Source organism: Mus caroli, chromosome 10 (assembly GCF_900094665.2).
Source record: "Mus caroli chromosome 10, CAROLI_EIJ_v1.1, whole genome shotgun sequence".
Taxonomy (NCBI): Eukaryota; Metazoa; Chordata; class Mammalia; order Rodentia; family Muridae; genus Mus; species Mus caroli.
The window spans coordinates 52,898,808-52,918,174 of record NC_034579.1 but is presented as its reverse complement, the minus strand read 5'-3'; the positions used below and the strand labels follow the sequence as shown (position 1 = coordinate 52,918,174).

The 19,367-nt window shown below is 41.5% G+C and overlaps 1 protein-coding gene and 1 non-coding gene across 3 annotated transcripts in view; one reads left to right on the top strand and one right to left on the bottom strand.

The window, feature by feature from the left end:
- Positions 1-19,367, bottom strand: part of Lims1 (LIM zinc finger domain containing 1) — a 103,837-nt gene that overhangs the window by 63,746 nt on the left and 20,724 nt on the right. The window lies entirely within an intron of this gene.
- LOC115032292 lies at positions 13,105-13,211 on the top strand. Its single transcript, XR_003837932.1, has one exon. It is a non-coding gene; the product is annotated as a U6 spliceosomal RNA (small nuclear RNA).

The window sequence follows — 19,367 nt, the reverse complement described above, 5'->3', positions numbered from 1 at the left end:
TTCTTTCTGCCACCATGTGGCTCCCACAGATAGTACAAGCATACACTTTTCAGAAAACCAGCTCTGTTATGTTAATGTTCAGATTATTACTGCATGAGTAGAAAAACAAAGAGCCACCATTTGATACATAATCAATTCTAAAAACATATTTTGGGCTAGGGATGTATCTTAGAGTGCTTGCTAACCATACCAAGGGCTCAGCACTGAAAACACCACCATCATCCAGTTAGCCTATTAATTTCCAACTATGCAACTTCCAAACAGAAGATTTAAATAAGGAACTCATGTAAAGGAACAGTAATATGAAACTTATTGGGCATAAAGTATAAAATGAAAAAAATGAATGTGAGAAGCTGGGTGGTGGTAGCGCATGTCTTTAATCCCAGTACTTGGGAGGCCAAGGTAGGCAGATCTCTGAGTGAGATCTACTAGGTGAGTTCTAAGATAGCCAGAGCTACACTGAGAAACACTGTCTGGAAAAACAAACAAAACAAGCAAGAACAAAGGGGAAACCTTGCTTTTAAGCATAACTAAGTAGTAAATAAGGGCTTACATACACACTTTAAAACCAGTAAGTAAATAATATGAAAAGAATATAGAAGTTGGGCAGTGGTGGTGGGCGCACGCCTTTGATCCCAGCACTTGGGAGGCAGAGGCAGGCGGATTTCTGAGTTCGAGGCTAGCCTGATCTACAGAGTGAGTTCCAGGACAGCCAGGGCTATACAGAGAAACCCTGTCTTGAAAAGCAAAACAAAAAAATTACAACAAAAGAATATAGAAACTTTGTCCACAGTGTTACTAATTCACGTGTAAATTTTGGTATTCCCCTCTTTTCCCTGAAACTTAATACTTTTTTTTTTGAGACAAGGTATCACTATGTGGTCTTGGCCTGAAAATCACTATATAGACAAAGCTGGTCTTGAACTCAGAGATTTACCTGCTTCTTCCAACAACTAACTGGCTTCTTCCTCACTGTACCCCAGATGAGCACAGCTATTGACTCTGCTATTCTCTGTCCAAATGAACTCATGGGTCATGCTGTTCCCATTCTCTGGAGCCTTCCCAATGAGGCAGTGGGAGCTCTTGGCTGAGATTTCACTGAACGTCACAGGAAACACCCTTACATTTGTCCCACCATACGATGTTCACTGAGGGGCCATTTTCCTCAGTGATCCCTAGAGTGTGGCAAACAGCTTGTAGACAACAAATATTTGCTGGGTAACTCAAGTTCAGGAACTTCATAGAAACACGAGGAGGAATTTAGATTGTGAAGCCTATTTTAGTTATGTCTACAGATATATACCAACACATATCCATCCATGTAACAACACATATCCATCCATGTAACAACACATATCCATCCATGTAACAACACATATCCATCCATGTAACAACACATATCCATCCATGTAACACATATCCATACATGTAACATATATCCATCCATGTAACACATATCCATACATGTAACTGAAACTTACAAAACAAGGCCCTTGGTTCACAAAGACACAATCTGCCAGACAAAGTAGCTGACTTTCTATAGAGTCTTACTTCAATGAACTTCTTAAAGTGTAGACTATGATCTCCATCTCTTTTTGCTTTGCCTCTTTTTCTCCTCTTGTCTCACTCTTGAATGCGGGGATTCCAGGCATACAGGCCTGTCAAGACCTTGAGTTGCTGATGCTCAGCATGAAGCCTTAGGACATACCAAAGCCACTCCACTCTGTATATGTGACAACAGCCCTCTACACCTGTATGAGTTTGGCTTTCTTCTCAGAGCACAGTCCCTCCTTTCCTTCCAAATCATGAGGTGTCTCACTTTAGTTTTCAGTGTTTCTTATGGCAAGGATTACCAAACTTTTGAAAAACTTTGGATGCTAAATATTTTAAGTGCATCCAGTTACCAGATTTTTTTTTCTTTAGCAGATGTAAACACTGGATATCACACTTAGAGAAGGAATGCCCCAAAGACCACACAGTCATTTAATGCTTGAAAGACCCAGGGCTAGGTTTATGAAAAGAAAAACTGGTCCTCAGCCTCACCACCAGCTGCACTGGTACAAACATAAGAGAAGACACAGGCAGGCTGATGAGTACCCAGGCCAAGGAGCCTCACTACTTAGTAGATAGCACTACAAACCATACAGCTGAGCAGGACGACAACAACCCAAAACCCAACCAACCAACCAACCAAAAAAAAAAAAAAAGCCTACTCCTCTTGGAAAATAAAAACTTCCTTCTTTTCCTTAAATGAGTCATACCCCCCCAGGCTTCTGGTATCCAGTGAGCAAGGCTTAATTAATCCTAAATACATTTCCAAACTAGCAGTGTTATGTGACATGGAATGTTCAGTATCTAGAGACCTCAGCTTCAATCTCTCCTCCCAAACACAGCACTAATTAAGCTATTTTCTTCCTAGGACATAAAACAGTAACTTCTACTCTACTAAAGTTTGGCAAAAAATAAAAATAAAAATACCTAACAAAACCAAACAAAACCAACCCCCCACAAGCCAGAAAGTAATTTAACATAAAAAGTATTAATTTTTAAAACTACAAATTCCTCACAGAACATCTTCACTTGGTAATAATATTGTGACTAGAAACAAAGAAACTGAACCATGGTAAAATTTATTTTGGGGTAGAAAGAGCTTTCTAAGACTTTCAAATCACATCCATGACCCACCTAAGGGGGGTTACTTTACAATCTACTGAATGGCGAAAGTCATTATCTATTTTAGTTTTCCACAAACTGTACACTGGCAGACTGACTGACAGGAGGAGCCTGCGGCAGCTACCTAACTGTGTAGTGTACTCTGTACACTTGTACACCTCCTAGGACTACTGCAGAGGTAAAAGGTGAAGTTCAGTGGCAAGACTAGCTGGGCAACCTTGAAGACTGTGCTTCAAAGCAACAACAAAACTGCTCAAATCTCTTGGTCTAAAAAACATCTAACAGGGTGTGGTGTTGTTCACATATAACTCCAGCACTCAGGAGGCCACGAATCAGGACTGGAGACTAGTCTGGGCTTATGTAGTAAAACCCTGTTTGATTTATTTATTTTGAAACAAAGTTGGCTGGTCTGGAACTCCTCCTGGCTCTGTCTCCTGAGTGGTGGGAATAAAGGTGTTGTGCCTGGCTAGAACAAAATTATAAAAAAAAAAAAAGTTCAACATTTGTAAGATTCCCAGTACACTGACTTTTATAGGGCAGATACCAATGAGTAGGTATGATGATGATAAAAAACAAACAAACAAACAAACAATTGGCAGTAAATAAGAATACCAAAGGGACTACTTAGAAGTTAATCTGTGGGCTGGAGATATGGCTTAGCAGTTAAGAGCATTGGCAGCTCTTCCAATAAGAACCTGGGTTCAATTCCCAGCAAGCACATGGCAGCTTACAACTATCTGCCACTCCAGCTCCAGGGGACCTAAGGGATCTAAGATCCTCACACAGACATATATGCAGGCAAAATACCAATGGGCATTAAAAAAAAAAAAAAAAAACCTAAAAATAAGTTAACTTGCAATTTACAGAATTTATGTGAGGATTCAAACAACATTTCTTTGCATTATGGACAGGAAAAAAAAAACAAAAAACCAACAACCCCCAAAAGTGTACAAAAACATTCAGTAACATAGGAAAGGAACTGTTTGTGTAAAGGCAAACACAACCAAGCAAGTACTTACTTAGTCCAGTCAATGACAGGAAACAGCACCCTCTGGTGCCTATTTGTGAATCCGCTACTTTTCAATGATCAAGAAATAACATTTTAAGTGTTCCATTTAATAGAAGGCTTTATAGAAAAGAACTTCAGTGAGACAGCTCAGTGTGCAAAAGGTACACACTTCTAGGTCTGGTGACTGTTGTTTAATGTCAGAATTCTTATGTTGGAAGGAGAGATACTTCTCTGATCTCTACACTCATGCTGTGCCCCTTATGTCCCCTTCCCACATACAAATAAATAAATTTAATGTAAAAAATAAGAAGTGCAATCATCATAGATCTAGGGAGATGGCTCAGTAGGAAAAGTGCTTGCTGTTCAAGCATTAAGATCTGAGTATGGACCTCTGAGCTTGAGCCCTGCCTGTCTACAGATGGAGTTTCAGGGCAGCCAGAGAAACCCTGTCTCAAAAAACCAAATGAACAAACAACAAGAAAAAAGATCTCAGTATGGATTCCTAATAGCCATTGTAGAAGCTGGATGTGCCAGCACACAGCTGTTAGTTCCAGCACTGAGGAGGAGTTAGGGATAGAGACAGAGGGATGCTGGGCGTGTGTTGGCCAGGTAGTCTAGGAAACAGCAAACTTCAGATTCAGTGAAAGACACTTCTCAAAAAATAAGGCATACAATTACAAGGGGAATACCAGATACTAAATGGTGGCCTCTACCCATTTCACAGGTATACACACAAATGCATACTCTCTCTCCTATGTTTGGAGAGATTTTCTTTTTGTATGTATGTTCTTTTGAGGGCCTTTTTTCCTGTGAAGTTCCTATATGTCTTTGATTATTTTTACTAATTAATTAATTAATCAATTAACTTTACATCCAGTTTCCCCTTCCTCCTCACCTCTCAGCCCTGCCCTGTCCCTGTCTTTATCCCCTTTATGCCTTTTTCTTTTTAAGTTTTTCCTTTTTGTGTGTGTATTTGTTTGTCTGTGTATATACGCATAAACCATGTGCATGACTGCTGCCTGCAGAGGCCAAAAGAGGGCATTCGATTCTTTGGTACTGGAGTTATTATAGAGAGTTGTGAGCCACCATGTGGGTGCTGGGAGACTTCTATAACCAGAAAGGCCATCAGTCACAACTGATAAAAATAAAAAAAAAAAAGAAAAAGAAAAATATTACATGAGAATACATGTAAGCAATGTCTATCTACAAATTCAGCTCTACAAAAAACACTAAAGGAAACCTTTAGTTTGAAGAGGTTAACTACATCCTAGACAGGAGGGAGGAAAAGGTAGTGGGGGTAAGGAGGAAAACAGAATACATATGATATACATAAGACGTCCGAGCAGAGACAAGGCTACTGGGAAAGTGAACGTGCATGAGGGAAGACCACAAGGGAAGGGGGTGAGCAGGAGGATCTACAAAACAAAGTATGAATGAAAATGCCACAATAAAATCCATCACTTTGTGTGCTAATAAAAAAAACTAGTAAGAATAAGGAAAGGATGAGAAGACCGAGGAGACTGATGTCTACCTGATTTGTCCATAAAAACTGTATACATAAATCACAAGGTATCACAAGGCAACTCGTTCATCTGTATCCGTTATCAATAAATTTCCTTAAGGGCTAGAGAGGGCTGAGCAGTTGAGAGCTCTTCCTGGGCCCTGCTCAATCTCAGCACTGACAACCAATAGGCTTGGAAGACGTATCTGAAAGTCATATATATTAGAAGGGATTGCTACCTAGAATACATACATTCTACACCAACAACAACAACAACAACAAAATGGGCAAAAGATCTAACAAAATGAGCTTAGCTTCTTTTTTTTTTTTCCCCAGGCAGCATCATTCACAAAAGCTGAAATTAAAGACTCATGTAAATCCACTAAGGTGAGAACAATTCGGTAGCTAAAGGTCACACAGCTGTACTCTCAGCACTCAGAAAGCTGAAGTGTGGGGTGAGGGGATTCTGAGTGTGAAGCCAGCCTTGGGTTACAGTGAGCTCAAGAGCAGTTTATAGTTAAGATCTGTCTCAGGAAGGAAAAAAAAAAATCTAAAAGGTTCCAATAACGTAAGAATGAATAAGTAAAATGTGCTACATAAAAATGATGGAATGTGACTGCCTGTAAGAAAGGAAATTCTCACATGTGATTCATGGGTGGACCTTGAAGACCTTTCTACACCAAATTAAAAACAAAAACCCAAACCAGGTTACTACGGGATAAATACTACATGTTTCCACTTTCTAGAGGTACCTATTATAACCAAATACATAAAGATAAAAGGTAGGTGTATCAGGGACAGGGGTATGGGGTAGAGAATTGAAAATGACTACTCAACAACTCCCAAGACTTACAGTCCCAAGCAGTGACTGAGTGTGGGAAGCTGCTGAGGAGAGCTATACAACAGCGTGAGTCTGCTTACTTACTATCCTGAACTTACACATCATTCCAATGGGAGCAGAGGAGAGCTCAGCTACTGTCCCAGACAGAGGTCCAGGATGGATTTCAGCCACATGACAGCTCACAACTGTCTGTAACTTCAGTGCCAGGGAATGCAACACCCTCTTCTGGCTTCCATGGGTATCAAACACACATCATGTGTGTTAAAGTAAAAGTAAACTTCAAATGGCAAACTACAGAATTGACTCCAAATAGGTATTCAAGATAGACCAAAGAAAGTGGCTCAACAAGAGTTTATTGGAGCTGCTTACAAAGTGTACGTGAAATGGACCAAAGCTGTATTACCGGATGTTCCACCTGTCTCAGGAAGAGCGGGGCTGCCTCTAAGTAAACCCGGGGGCGGGGTGGGGGTGGGGGGGCAGTTCTGCAGCTGCAAAAGCATCTCCTGCAGGAGGACTTAAATTGAGGACTGCCTGAGAGAGCAAGGTTTTCTAGTGCAAACAATGCCAGCCAATCAGGAACTGCTGTTTAGAAGAGATGCTTTCTTGGGACTAATGGGGGAATGAGTGGAAGGTATTAAAGGAGCTTGAAGCAGTGCTCAGAGGAGCTTGCTGCAGCATTCTCACCTGATCCCAGAGTCTGTGTCCTTGACTCTGCACCAAGTCACCCCCAACCCCCAAGGAAAAGTAGGGTTGAGCGAAGAGCTGTCCGGGACACAGGCAACCTCCACCAAAGAGTCTGTTCCTTCAGCAACTATTTATTGCTCATATAACCACTAGGAGCTTCATATAATTTCCTTGTATGTTATCTGAGCCCCCACCTCCAACCTTTGCTAGGTTTACCTAGAACTTCTGAACCACCCCACCTGATCTTGTTACTCTTTTAACCACAGTTAAATGTCCCACTCTTAAGAGAAGCATAAGCAAGACTCAAGTTCTTCGTAGGTAGTTTACTACTGTGAATAAGAACTCCGGGAAAGAAGCTGCCTTTAAAGGTTGACTGACTGATGGTCCTAGAAATAATTACTTTATCTTGGGCTAGCTTTAGGTCTCCCTCCATCTCCCAACAACCATTCCTTACTTGCCTCTATTTCAGAACTAACATCTTGTGACTAACAGATTAAAAAAACCTCTTGGAATCTATTAATTTAGCAGACTGCTAGCACCCTCTGACCCAAAAGCTAAGAATGTCATCAGAATCTTAGGCCTATAGACAAGCTTCCCTCATCATGTGGCAACCCCCTTGCCCTGATTTGTAATTTTCTTTGTTTTTTAAAAGTATAAAACTACAGTAACCTAAATCTGTTTTCCCAAGCTATGGTCACTTAAAATACTCCAGAAAAAAAAAAAAAAGAGCTATCTTTCTTTCCTTTAATGTGAGAGCTGGATATTTGGTTTGTTTGTTTGTTTGTGTACCAATACTACAAAGCAACTAAAAAAAAAAAAAAAACCAAACAAACCCCAAACAGCAAACATAATTGGAAAAGAGAGAGGCTCAGTGAGTCAAAGACAAAGGAACAAGAGCCACAGGAGCAAGAAGATGAACGAGAAATGCCAACCTTTCTTAGAGTGAAAAAGATGGCTGGACGGACTGGAGAACTTATAAATGCAAGATGATCTCTGGACGGAGATGGCTTGAAACTGTCATTTACATCGCTCCAGGCAGAGTAAGGGCTGGACATTTCCTTATACAGTAGTTTGTTCGCATTTCTCTTCTTAGGCAGACATTACCGTTTCCATCTCAAAACAGCAGGAGGATGAAAACCTTAGGCAACAACACTGACACATGCATCAAAGGCTGTGGTTTCCAGTCTTGACTGGACTCAGCTAGCAGACTCTCCAGCACACACACTCTGCTACCCCAAATATAGTTCAGTATCTAAGAGCCAACAGCGTGGTTTTCCTGAGGTTGTTTCTGGTGGGGGTGATAAAGGGGTTCAGACTTTGCTCTCTATAAATAGTCCTCAGGCGGAAGGTCTATTGTCTATTTGATTTGATCAAACTCTTTCCTTACAGAGCAGCCCAGCCTTCTCGGTAGGGGACCTTTCCTCCAGAGCTATCAAGTTAGGTAAAGCTGCTCCCATAGTCACAGAGGCTTTAAAGCTGGCTGGCTCTCTGTTGTAGGATGACTGTCCTTTTCTTGGAGTTATGTTTTTTAATTTGTAGCCACATACCATGGTTCAACTTAAAGTGTAGCTAATCTGAATTGAGATGTGCTGCAGTATAAGAATATAGAGCAGACTATCTTAATAATTTTAAAACACTTATTATTGGCCACTTACCCATCTATATAGCTTGACAGTTTTGACATACTGAGCTAAATAAGTATATTATGAAAATTATTTCACCTACCCCTTTTCTTTGCATTTTGAATACTGCTATTAAAAAACTTGAAGTGCATATGGGGCTCATGTTACATCACTCTTGAAATGATGGGGTTAACAAGCCCCATTTACTGAATGGACTTGGAATAGGCACTGGAAACTCAGCTGACCATATACAAATTCAGAGAAAGGAATCCTCCCATCTTTTCACTTCTTATCATGCAGCAAAGGGGTGGGGAGGCTGCCTAGATCAGAATTCTAGCCTGGTCTCTTGTTAGCCTGACAAGTTTCTTCACTTGGAGGTCAAAATGCTTCATCTGTAACTCGGGCAAAGGAAATCCCCCTCTTAGGCTTTTAAGGCCTAAAACAGCATTTAGCAACAGTGTGTTCTTGATTTCTGTGTGTATGTTTCAGTAGCTAACTTAGTGATCTTGGGATCATGTTATAGGATTGGATTCCAATCCCTTTTCCTTCTTCTCCACTCAAACTGTTTCCAAATAATTCGCTCAAAGGGAGGCCAGGGCATTCTTCCTAAGCAAACTCATCCTCACTCCCATAGTAGTCTAATTTATCCATACCACTACCTACCACATCCCTTTCAGATACACACACACACTTGGGTCTCTGCATTGGTGAATTAATAACTTGCAAATTCTGACGACTGGGATGGAGCTATGTCTCTGTTGAAGCATGCTTTCCTAGCATACACGAAGCCCTGCACTCATGACATAGTTGCAGTGGCACCCAGCTGTAACCCCAGCACTTGAGAGGTAAGGGCAGAAGATCAAGGTCATTCTCAACTACATTAACAAATCTGAGGCAGCCTGGGCTACATAAGACCTTGACTCAGAGAGGGAAAAAAATATGGCTGCTACACAGTGCTAATTCCCAAATTTAAAAATGGCCACGTCAGGAGTTATAGCTCAGTGATAGAGAAAAATGAATAGGCTGGGCATGGTGGTGCACATCTTTAATCCTAGCACTCAGGAGGCCGAGGCAGGCAGATCTGTGAGTTCAAGGTCAGCCTGTTTGTTCTACACAGCCAGTTTCAGGACCTACATAGAAAGACTTTGCCTCAAAAGTAAAAAAGACGCTGGGCAATGGTGGTGCACGCCTTTAATACCAGCACTTGGGAGGCAGAGGCAGGCGGATTTCTGAGTTTCAGGCCAGCCTGGTCTACAGAGTGAGTTCCAGGACAGCCAGGGCTATACAGAGAAACCCTGTCTTGAAAAACAAAACAAACAACAACAAAAAACAAAAGACAAGCAAAACAAAACAAAATAATGGCCTACTTTTTTCTTTTAAACAGTTTTACAAGTTAATGAATAGAGAACAATTCTTTGATTAGTTGTAGACAGCAAGGACTAAATACAAAAACAGTACATTTCTCTTTTCAAAGAGCACAGGCAGAATTTATGGCTAAACACTAATTTAACATGATGGGTATGACTGCACAAGCGTTTACTTCTAACATTCAGGAGCCAGAGGCAGGTGATCTTTGATTTTGAGGCTAACCTGGTTTATAGAGCCAGGTCCAGGACAGCCAGAGCCACATAGAGAAACTGTGTTTTGAAAATCAAAACAAACAAAAAATTAATATAACACAATACCAAAAAAGCAGGACTCAAGTCTTTCCCAGTGTAATTCTGCACCGGACCTAAAAGGCATGAATGATGCCAAACCCAGAGCACAGCTGCCTTTTTACAATGCTCTTAACTCTGATACCACAGGACCATTAAGTTACTTTCAAATGCAGTCAATAATTAGACACATATCTATAAAGAGACTCAAAACCACTGCTCTCTGCTGAAGGGAGATTTTGATTAGCACAGTTAAAGGTTGCAACTTACTTAAGATCCTTTCCCTAAAATGAAAAATAAAACCAAACCAAAGAATGGCCTCCTTTTTTCTTTTAAGTTACAGGTTAATAAATAAGAACAATTCTTTTGACTAGTTATCGTGGCATCTTTCCTAACATAGCAAGGACAAAAAGGTCCTTGAGAACTTATGAGAATTTAAACAAATACCTTTTATATTTTAAATACCTGAGAAAGACAGATGAAACAGAAAACAAATGCAGAAATAAAACAATACCCTGTACGGTGCTAGTTCGTGGTGTCAGGTCCTCTTCTTCTCTGTCCGTCCGTCACTTTACCCACACAAGCCACCTCTGCAAGGTCAGCAGAGACTTAGGGGTTGTCACATTCAGGGTCCCCACACTCCTCTCCTAATTTAGAATAGAGGATCTCTATTCCAGTACTTCTACTCTTATTTCAAGTCATTTATCAGAACTTGGACAGCCATGTCCATGAAAGCAAATTATCTTTAAAGCCTCTTACTTCCTTGATTGTACAGCACTTCCTCATCTGAGCTGTGTCTACTGCTTTGAACTATATTTAAGCCAATGAAACCAACTTGAGGCTTTTTTTTTTAGTCAAATCATGTAACATGGTGTATTACTCAAAAACTCCACAGTTCTGAAGCAATAAGTCAACACCCTAAATGTCATAACTCATATCCTGCGGAGCTATCTTGTATTCTTAAGAAGTTAACACTTAACCACTTGTAATGTGGAGGCAAATATTTTAAAACAACGGTCGGTAACTAATCAGCACAGGTGAGGTTGGATGTTCATGACAACGCTATCAGGGCCACCTGTAGCTTAGAGACCAGGATGCTGGGCACAGGCTAGCTCAACAACAGAAACTGGTTTTTGTTTTGTTTTTTTCCTACTGCAGACACCCTAGACAAACACAGCACAAAAGAGTAGCAGGTCAGAGTGTTCAGGACTCACTAGCCTGACTCAGTCATCTCTCGAGACCCCTTGATGCTAAGTTTCCACTGAAGAATAGGGGATCTTTTGTTGAGGCCGAGGGAAAACAGGAGAAATGTAGCCTGCCTTCCTCTTGCATTAATGTCTTGACATACTGGGAATACAACAAGAAATTCTTTGGCCTTTATTATAAAGAAGTTGCTTTTAGGATGGTGCTATCTAAGTTCTAAGGCCTGGGGTTAATCTCAAAAGAATAGGAAAGCAATTCATTGCTTTTTTTTCTACCCAACATTCAGATACTAGATGCTGGCAATCTTTAGAACTGGTAGGAAGCAAACGAGGAGAATTGAAAGATGTCGTGGGCAGTCCCTCTTCCAGGGAAGAGCCCAGTGCTCGGACAGACAGACTCACGTCAGGCAAGCTTAGGCAGAGTAAATTCCAGAACACATAAACGGGCTTCATTTTCATGGTGTAAAACCCAATTCTAACAGCAAACTACAGAAGGCAGAAAAGTGAGAAGTAAAAAGCACAGCTTCCCCACCCCCACTGCTACCACCATCACCCCAGTTTCCACCAGAGACAGCTGTGTGCCATGAAGAGAACTCCTTGGCCTCTACATATGTCATCACAGGTGTCATTAGCTCCTCCTTTCTCATTATGATCCTCAGAGATTAAACACCCAGAGAGAGCTTCCTATCAACTAGCGAAACAGCAGTGAAGTTTCTGCCCCCTACATACCATTTCTTATCTTCTTATCTACTGGCTCTTACAATGGGAAGCCCTACACCCTCAGGCCTCCTTCCCATTTCGTTCATCATTTAGGTTGGAGTCTACTTCTAAGCAGCTGATTCCTACAGCTGTGTAGTGCTCCACAGCATGAGCACGCTGAAATGACTGGCATTGTTTTCTTCTCTACTTTTGAGTAGGCCCTGTCAGTCTTCATCTGGAAAGCAAGTATGCTTCCCATTCCAAACTACCCACTTCACCATCCTCAAGGGTCTTATCAGCAGCAGCAGCAGCAGCATGTTTCTCATAGCAGATGATGCCAACTTCTTATTTGGTCTCTCTCTCTTTCTCTCTCTCTCTCTCTCACACACACACACACACACACTTTTAAATTTATATGTATGAGTGTTTTGCCTGCATTGTATGTGTGCCATGTACATACAGAGGTACAAAGGTGTCTGCAGAGGTCAGAAGAAGGCATTGAAGTCTCTAGTACTGGAGTTACAGATGGTTGTAAGCCACCACATGAATCTAGGAATCAAACCCACTCCTATGCAAGAACAAGACATGCTCTAAATCACTGAGCCATCTACTCAGCCATTCACTCATTCATTCGCTTATTTATTTGCCTGCTTCCTTGCTTATTCATTCATTCATTCAAGAGATCTTCTGGGGGCTGGTGAGATGGCTCAGGGGTTAAGAGCACTGACTGCTCTTCCAAAGGTCCTGAGTTCAAAATCCCAGCAACCACATGGTGGCTCACAACCATCCATAAAAAGATATGACTCCCTCTTCTGGTGTGTCTGAAGACAGCTACAGTGTACTTACATATAATAAATAAATAAATCTTTTTAAAAAAAAAAAGAGAGAGAGAGATCTTCTGGAAGGTTTTCTTTCAATGATTTTCCTCTACCACCCCTCTACCCAGTCAATATTCAAATCTTAGCTGCTAACCTGATTGAGTATAATCCAGATACTCAGAACCAGTCAGCTACTCTCTTTTTCTGAATAATTTGCCCATCGGGAATTTTATAAATACGCTTCATTCTCTCCTCCCTTAAAATGAACTCATTGGAATCAGTCTTTAGTCATTACCATGACCGTCTCTACTCTTTACACAAATTTTCCTAAGAGTAGGCCTACCTCATATTTATTTTCAACCCACTACAATCTAGAACCATCTCTCATTAAGAACAGTTTGTGCTCGCTCATGTAGCACATATACTAAACTTAGAATCATACAGAGAAGATTAGCATGGCCCCTGCACAAGGATGACATGTAAATTCATGAAGTGTCCCATATTAAAAAAAAAAAAAAAAAAAAAAGACAGTCTTACCTTAAAAATCAAGTCTTTCTAGGCATGTTAGCATATTCTTATAACCCCAGGACTGGGGAAAATGAGGCAAGAGGTCTACAGTCTGCATTGCATTATGACCTTGTCTCAAAAAATAAAAACAAAAGCAATTAAGAAGGCCACGCTCAACTCGGTGTTTGGTCTTCATCTTACCTTTGACTTTCTCTAGGCCAGTCAGTCTCTCTGGCCCACCTTCTCACTCTTTCTTCTTCCCCTGCCCCTCTGCTTCCTCTCCCCTCATTTCTTTTTTTCTTTTCTTTTTTTGTTTTTTTGAGACAGGGTTTCTCTGTGTAGCCCTGGCTGTCCTGGAACTCACTTTGTAGACCAGGCTGGCCTCGAACTCATAAATTCACCTGCCTCTGCCTCCCGGGTGCTGGGATTAGAGGCGTGTGCCACCACACCCAGCTTCTTTTTCTTTTTAAGTATGTGTTGATACAGGTTATTGCTATATAACCCAGGCTGGCCTCAAACTTGGGATCTTCCAGTCTCTCATCCACTGCAGGTGTACACCTCCATGCCCAAGTATATTTAACTTTGAAACAAGGTCTCACTATGTAGTTCTGGCTGGCCTGGAACTCAGCATGTACAGCAGGCTGGCCTTAAAACTCTACAGAGATCCTCCTGCTTCTGCCTCTCAAGTATTTGTTTTAAAGGTGTGGACCACTCTGCCTGGCCCCAGTTGACATTTTTAAATGAGGCTTTCCTGGGAAGCCCCAATCTCTTAGCTTCCAGACCATCACTTTGTACATCCTCTTTCTTGCCTGCCTTTACATATGCCCAGATCCAAAGGTTGCATCCCTGCCTCTCTCTCGGGCACATTCTCTCTGATGATTAACGATTTCCCTAGACTAAGTACTTCCACACTAAGCAGGTCCTTGTGGTGAACACCTTTAACCCCAGCACTCAGGCGGCAGAGACAGGCAGATCTCTGTGAGTTAAGAGGCCAGCCTGGTCTACACAGCAAATTACAGGACACCTGGAGCTACATAATAGCGAAAAACCTGTCTCAAAACCAAACCAAACCAAACTACTTTCACATTAATAATACTAGTTAGACCATATTGAATTTCACACTCAAATAGCTCTTCGAAACACTTTTATGTAGGCATTTGTCTATACTGCTGTGAAAAGACCATGATCAAGGCAACGTTTACAAAAGCATTTAATGTGGGGCTTCCAGTTCTGAGAGTGAGTCCATTATCACCATGGCAGGGAGTACAGCAGCAGGCAGCAGGCAGGCTGAACAGAGTGTCTCATCTGTTAAATGGAATTCCTACAAGGTTACAGATAATCATGCCCAGCCTTAGTTAGCCACCCTGGCAAGGAGCATCTATTTGGCAGCCTGTATCACCTTGACAAACAACTTCAGGAAGGAGAGAAACATGTGTCACTTGCTGCAACTACTTCCACCCCTTACTCTGCCCCATAAGAGTTGCAGCCATTCATTCTCTCTCTCTCTCTCTCTCTCTCTCTCTCTCTCTCTCTCTCTCTCTCTCTCTCTTCAGCTTCTGGCAGGAGAGTCAGGCCCTCATTATTGTGTACACTAATAAACATAGTCCTGACTGTCAAAGAATAGGCTTGTGTCTTTTTAAACCTCCTGTCTCTTTATGCTACCTCAGAAATCTATCACAGGCATGGCATCAGAGCAGTAGTGGAAAGCTTATATCTGATCAATAAGTACAAGGCAGAATGGCTTGAACTTTTTGAAACCTCAAAATCCAACCCCAATGACACACCTCCTCCAATAAGGCCACATGTCCTAGGCCTTCCCCAACAGTTACACCAACTGGGGACAAAGTATTAAAATACAAGAACCTATGGGGAGCCATTTTCACTTACACCACCACATGATGCAAACAATTCAATTCTTCTCAAAGATAAATCAAGGTCCTGATACTTAAAATAAGCCATTCACCCCCTCATTATCTTAAATACAATTCTTTCTTTTAGTGTGTCTTCTCTCAAACATGGTAGGATTACTTAACCAATCACCCCAGCTAGAAATCCCCACAATGACTCGTGACTTCTTGTCATTATATCATCTGCTGCTAGCTCTCAGATTTGTCCCTGTCACTCCCACTTAACTCCTGCCATGGTCCAATCTTCATTATCTGTTGCCAGAGCTCCACAGATGTATTCCCCCACCTCTAGACTCGTTCCTTTGGTTAAATCCAACAGATTCAACCACAAATGATTTCTTTCTAAGCAATCTGGTATCATTATCCTGCTAAGTCCTCCAATGGCTCACCCACTGAAGATAAAGCAGAAATAAAGCTAACAATATTACCTGGCTCTACCCTGTTCCCTAAGACCTCATCTACAAGTATACAGGCCCTCATCTCAAAGCTCCTGTTTCCGTCCTCATTGAAAGATCTCTCATCTTCCTTTTGCTAACATCTCATGTCAACATAGCTGGGATATCAGGATTTCAGAAAACTTGTTCCATTCCTACCCAGCCCTGTTTAGATTGGCTCTGGTAATGCTTTTTTAACTTCCTTGGGGGCAGAACTAGAGTCCTACTCATGTTTCTGTTACACCTTGAGAAGGCTAGGCTGATGACAGACTTCCAATTGGCAGTTTAGGAGATAAGGCCTAAAAACCCAAGCTTCAGGTAGCTAATCAGAAACTGCCCCACCACTTGGCCTGAAACAAGGACAATGGGTCAGGCGTTTCCAGCCAGCCCCCATGCCCCTGTAATGGACCACCTACCTGGAATTCCCCTAATGTGCTACAAACTGGGCCTGCAAGTTCATTTCAGGGTCTCTCTATCTTGGTAGTGGGAGACCCCAGAATGCTGGACTTGTGCAGAATAAAACACTCTTTGCATTTACATACTATTTTAGCCCGGGGTATCATTCTTCTGTGAATCAAAGACCCTTACAACCTATGCCTGGTGAATATAATAAATAGAATAAAGCTTAGATAGGCTGAAGTTGCTGTCTTTCCTTGAAAACAAAGCAAGAGAGAAGTTATATGGCTTTAAAGTCACCCAAGAAAAACTCAGCTGCTAGCCAACATTCAGTAACTCACCTAATCTTCCTTTCCTCGCCTCTCCTGAGCTCAACAGTCTTTCACTCTCCTAGGCAAACAAACACCCTACCACTGACATTCATTCCTATGTTAGATGCACTCTTCTCTTTGATCCTTATCCTTAGAACCCAACAACTTTATCTTAATTGTCCCTGCATCTTGTGCACCCTTTTCCTGGTCCTCTGCCCTACATCACCTGAGAAAATGTTAATTTAATATGTTGACAGGGCAAGACAGTGCAGAGGTTCCTTCATCTTGTATTCTTGCTGAGGCCATTTTAGGTTTAATTAGGATTTGCTCTCCTTTGATGAGAAGCCCTATGGAAAATTATCCAACTCTATTCTAGGATCCTGAGGTCAAGATGCCCAGCTAACTTACCTTAGTTTCTGGTAACTGGTCTGCTTATGTAAACAAACGTCCCCCCAACCCCTGCCACCCCAGCTAACTGCTTATCTAGCTTCTGTTAAACTGCTTGCTTGTGTAAACTTCTCCCACCCTAAACTACCTGCCATGCTGCAACTGCTGAGTGAGATACCAGAACAGGATTTTTGCTTTTAAAAACACAACTCTAAATGTTCAGCACTACGCTTGGGTCCCAAATATCTAAGTGTAGCCTCAGTCAGTTGGAATAAGGATTTTTCAATTGGCTATAGACTGTGTCTGAGTGGTCTTCTCTAGCGGGCTTCCCATAACAAGTTCATTACTCTTCAATTTAAAACAAAATAAAAAACTTAATAATCTTAAAGGACTTGATTTTCTAAACAAGAAAAAGAAAAAAAAAAAGGATAAAATAATGGCCAAATGCTAAGTGTGTGTTTAGCATACACAAGGCCCTGGGGTTGTATCCCCAGTATAAAAATAATAAAGGGCTTTCTTTAAGGGGCATCATCCATAAATACAAGGAGAGGGGGATGGGGAGATGGCAAACCAGGTAAAAGCACTTGCCCTACAAGCATGACAACCTGAGTTTGATCCTTAAAACCCATAAAAGGTCCCAAACTGTCTCTGACCCCATTCCATGCAGTGGCACATATATGCCTACACACACACGCACACGCACACGCACACAAACGTAAAGACTTAAAAGTTTCAAACAGAGCTCATTCAGCCGATCTATAATTCCATGGTATTTTGGAAGAAGCAAGTTTTCCTGACACTGTAAAAGAGTACTTTATGATTACTGTTAGGGTCTATGCTCAGATAATTTGCTCAGGCAATTATATGGCTTCCTTTTATTTATTCCCCTTTCCTTTTCTTTCCTGTCTTTTTATTTTTAACCATTCCAAAAGCCCTAGGCATGACATTCAGTACCTCTGGCCTTAGCCTAATTAATGGTTATGGTGTCCAAATACTGCTCCCAAAAGTTTCTGCCTTCTCCTTAAAGAAACAGTTCTGGTCCCACTGTAATAAATAGCAAATGTGAATTTTTTTTATCAAATACTATAAAACTTGTGTTTAAGACAAAGAACTAAAATATTTTTATCTCTCCTACTTTGTAAGAATTTTAGGAAACTGTTTAAATCCTTCCCACCCAGTGAAACCTTTGCTTGCTATCTTGGTGTTCCCAGCACACTCTCTTGATCAAGAGTAAAGTTTGCCTGTAAAGTGTTTGACACTTCAGTTGGAGTGGTGGTCTCTTTGTGACCCGAACATATGTCTAATACCACTACTGAGACCAGAGGACTTTTAAGACTATTAAGCTACCTAATGGCAAAAGCACTGACCAAAATATCTAAAGGAACCCCTTAGTTAGGATCTGAATTAACTCATTTAACAAGATAACAGCTACTCATTACTAGTCATAGCCAAAACATTCAAACTACAATTTAGCTTTTTAATCAAGGACATCCCCAGTCTGTGTTGAAGGTCCTACTTCCTAATTTGTTTTGTTCTAAAGCAGAAGACATAACTGATGGAGGAGATAAGCTTTATTTAAGTCTAAGCTCAGGAAACAGGTGAGGAGGCCCGTTGCCTTACAGAGAAGAATTCTCTTTCTGAAGGAGCACTGAAGTTTCAGGGGCTTTCCTGCAATCATGGGTGGAAATTTTCCACACTTAGAAGTTCTTTGTTTTCCCATGAAGTTCCTTTAAGGGCAGAGACTTGCTCTGACTCTTCTTGAGTTTTTCTCTCTCATGTTCTCTCACTGTCTCTTTCTCTCTGTCTATCTGCATCCACCCTCAACCCCTCCGCCAGATGGTCTTTTACTTTCCACCCCAATAAATCTTGCATGAGTTCTGCTGTGTGGTGTTATCTTTGCTGCATGTCCTGGCCCTAAGTACCCCCTCCCTCTTGTACTTCCAGAGCTAAATCCTGGCTTGACTTGAAGAATCCAGAGCAAAGACAGAAAGTGGCAGATTGAACATGACCAGCAGAATAGACTAGGCCATGAGAGGGGAGAGATTGGGGAAGAGCACGAGAGGAAGAGGAGATGGGACCAAAAGAGATCCAAGAAAGCACATGGCTGAAATGGCAGGTTTTTAAAAGAATCTGAAACTGGAGGAACAAAGCCTCTGAGCTAGAGAGGTTTAGGGTAGGGGGAGGGAGTGTGGAAGAGCAGAGAGGAGCCACAGGTACAGAGTGAGCTCAAGGCCAGTGCACACTTCGTTATGCTAATAGGCACGTTAGTTAGCCTTTTATCCTGAGTTTCTTTGGGACCCGACAAGAGCCCATTGGTAATAGCTCTGAGGGCTCTGACTTCCAGCAATGCCTTCATAGCAGAACAACTCTAATCCAAATGTTCTTAACTTAAATGTACTCTAACTCAATACTTTGAAACTGAATGAAAGTACTCTTTTAAAAAGTAGCTCTTCCAGGGATCCATCCCATAATCAGCTTCTAAACGCGGACACCATTGCATACACTAGCAAGATTGTGCTGAAAGGACCCAAATATAGCTGTCTCTTGTGAGACTATGCAGGGGCCTAGCAAACACAAGAGTGGATGCTCACAGTCAGCTATTGGATGGATCACAGGGCCCCAATGGAGGAGCTAGAGAAAGTACCCAAGGAGCTAAAGGGAACTGCAACCCCATAGGTGGAACATTATTATGAACTAACCAGTACCCCGAAGCTCTTGTCT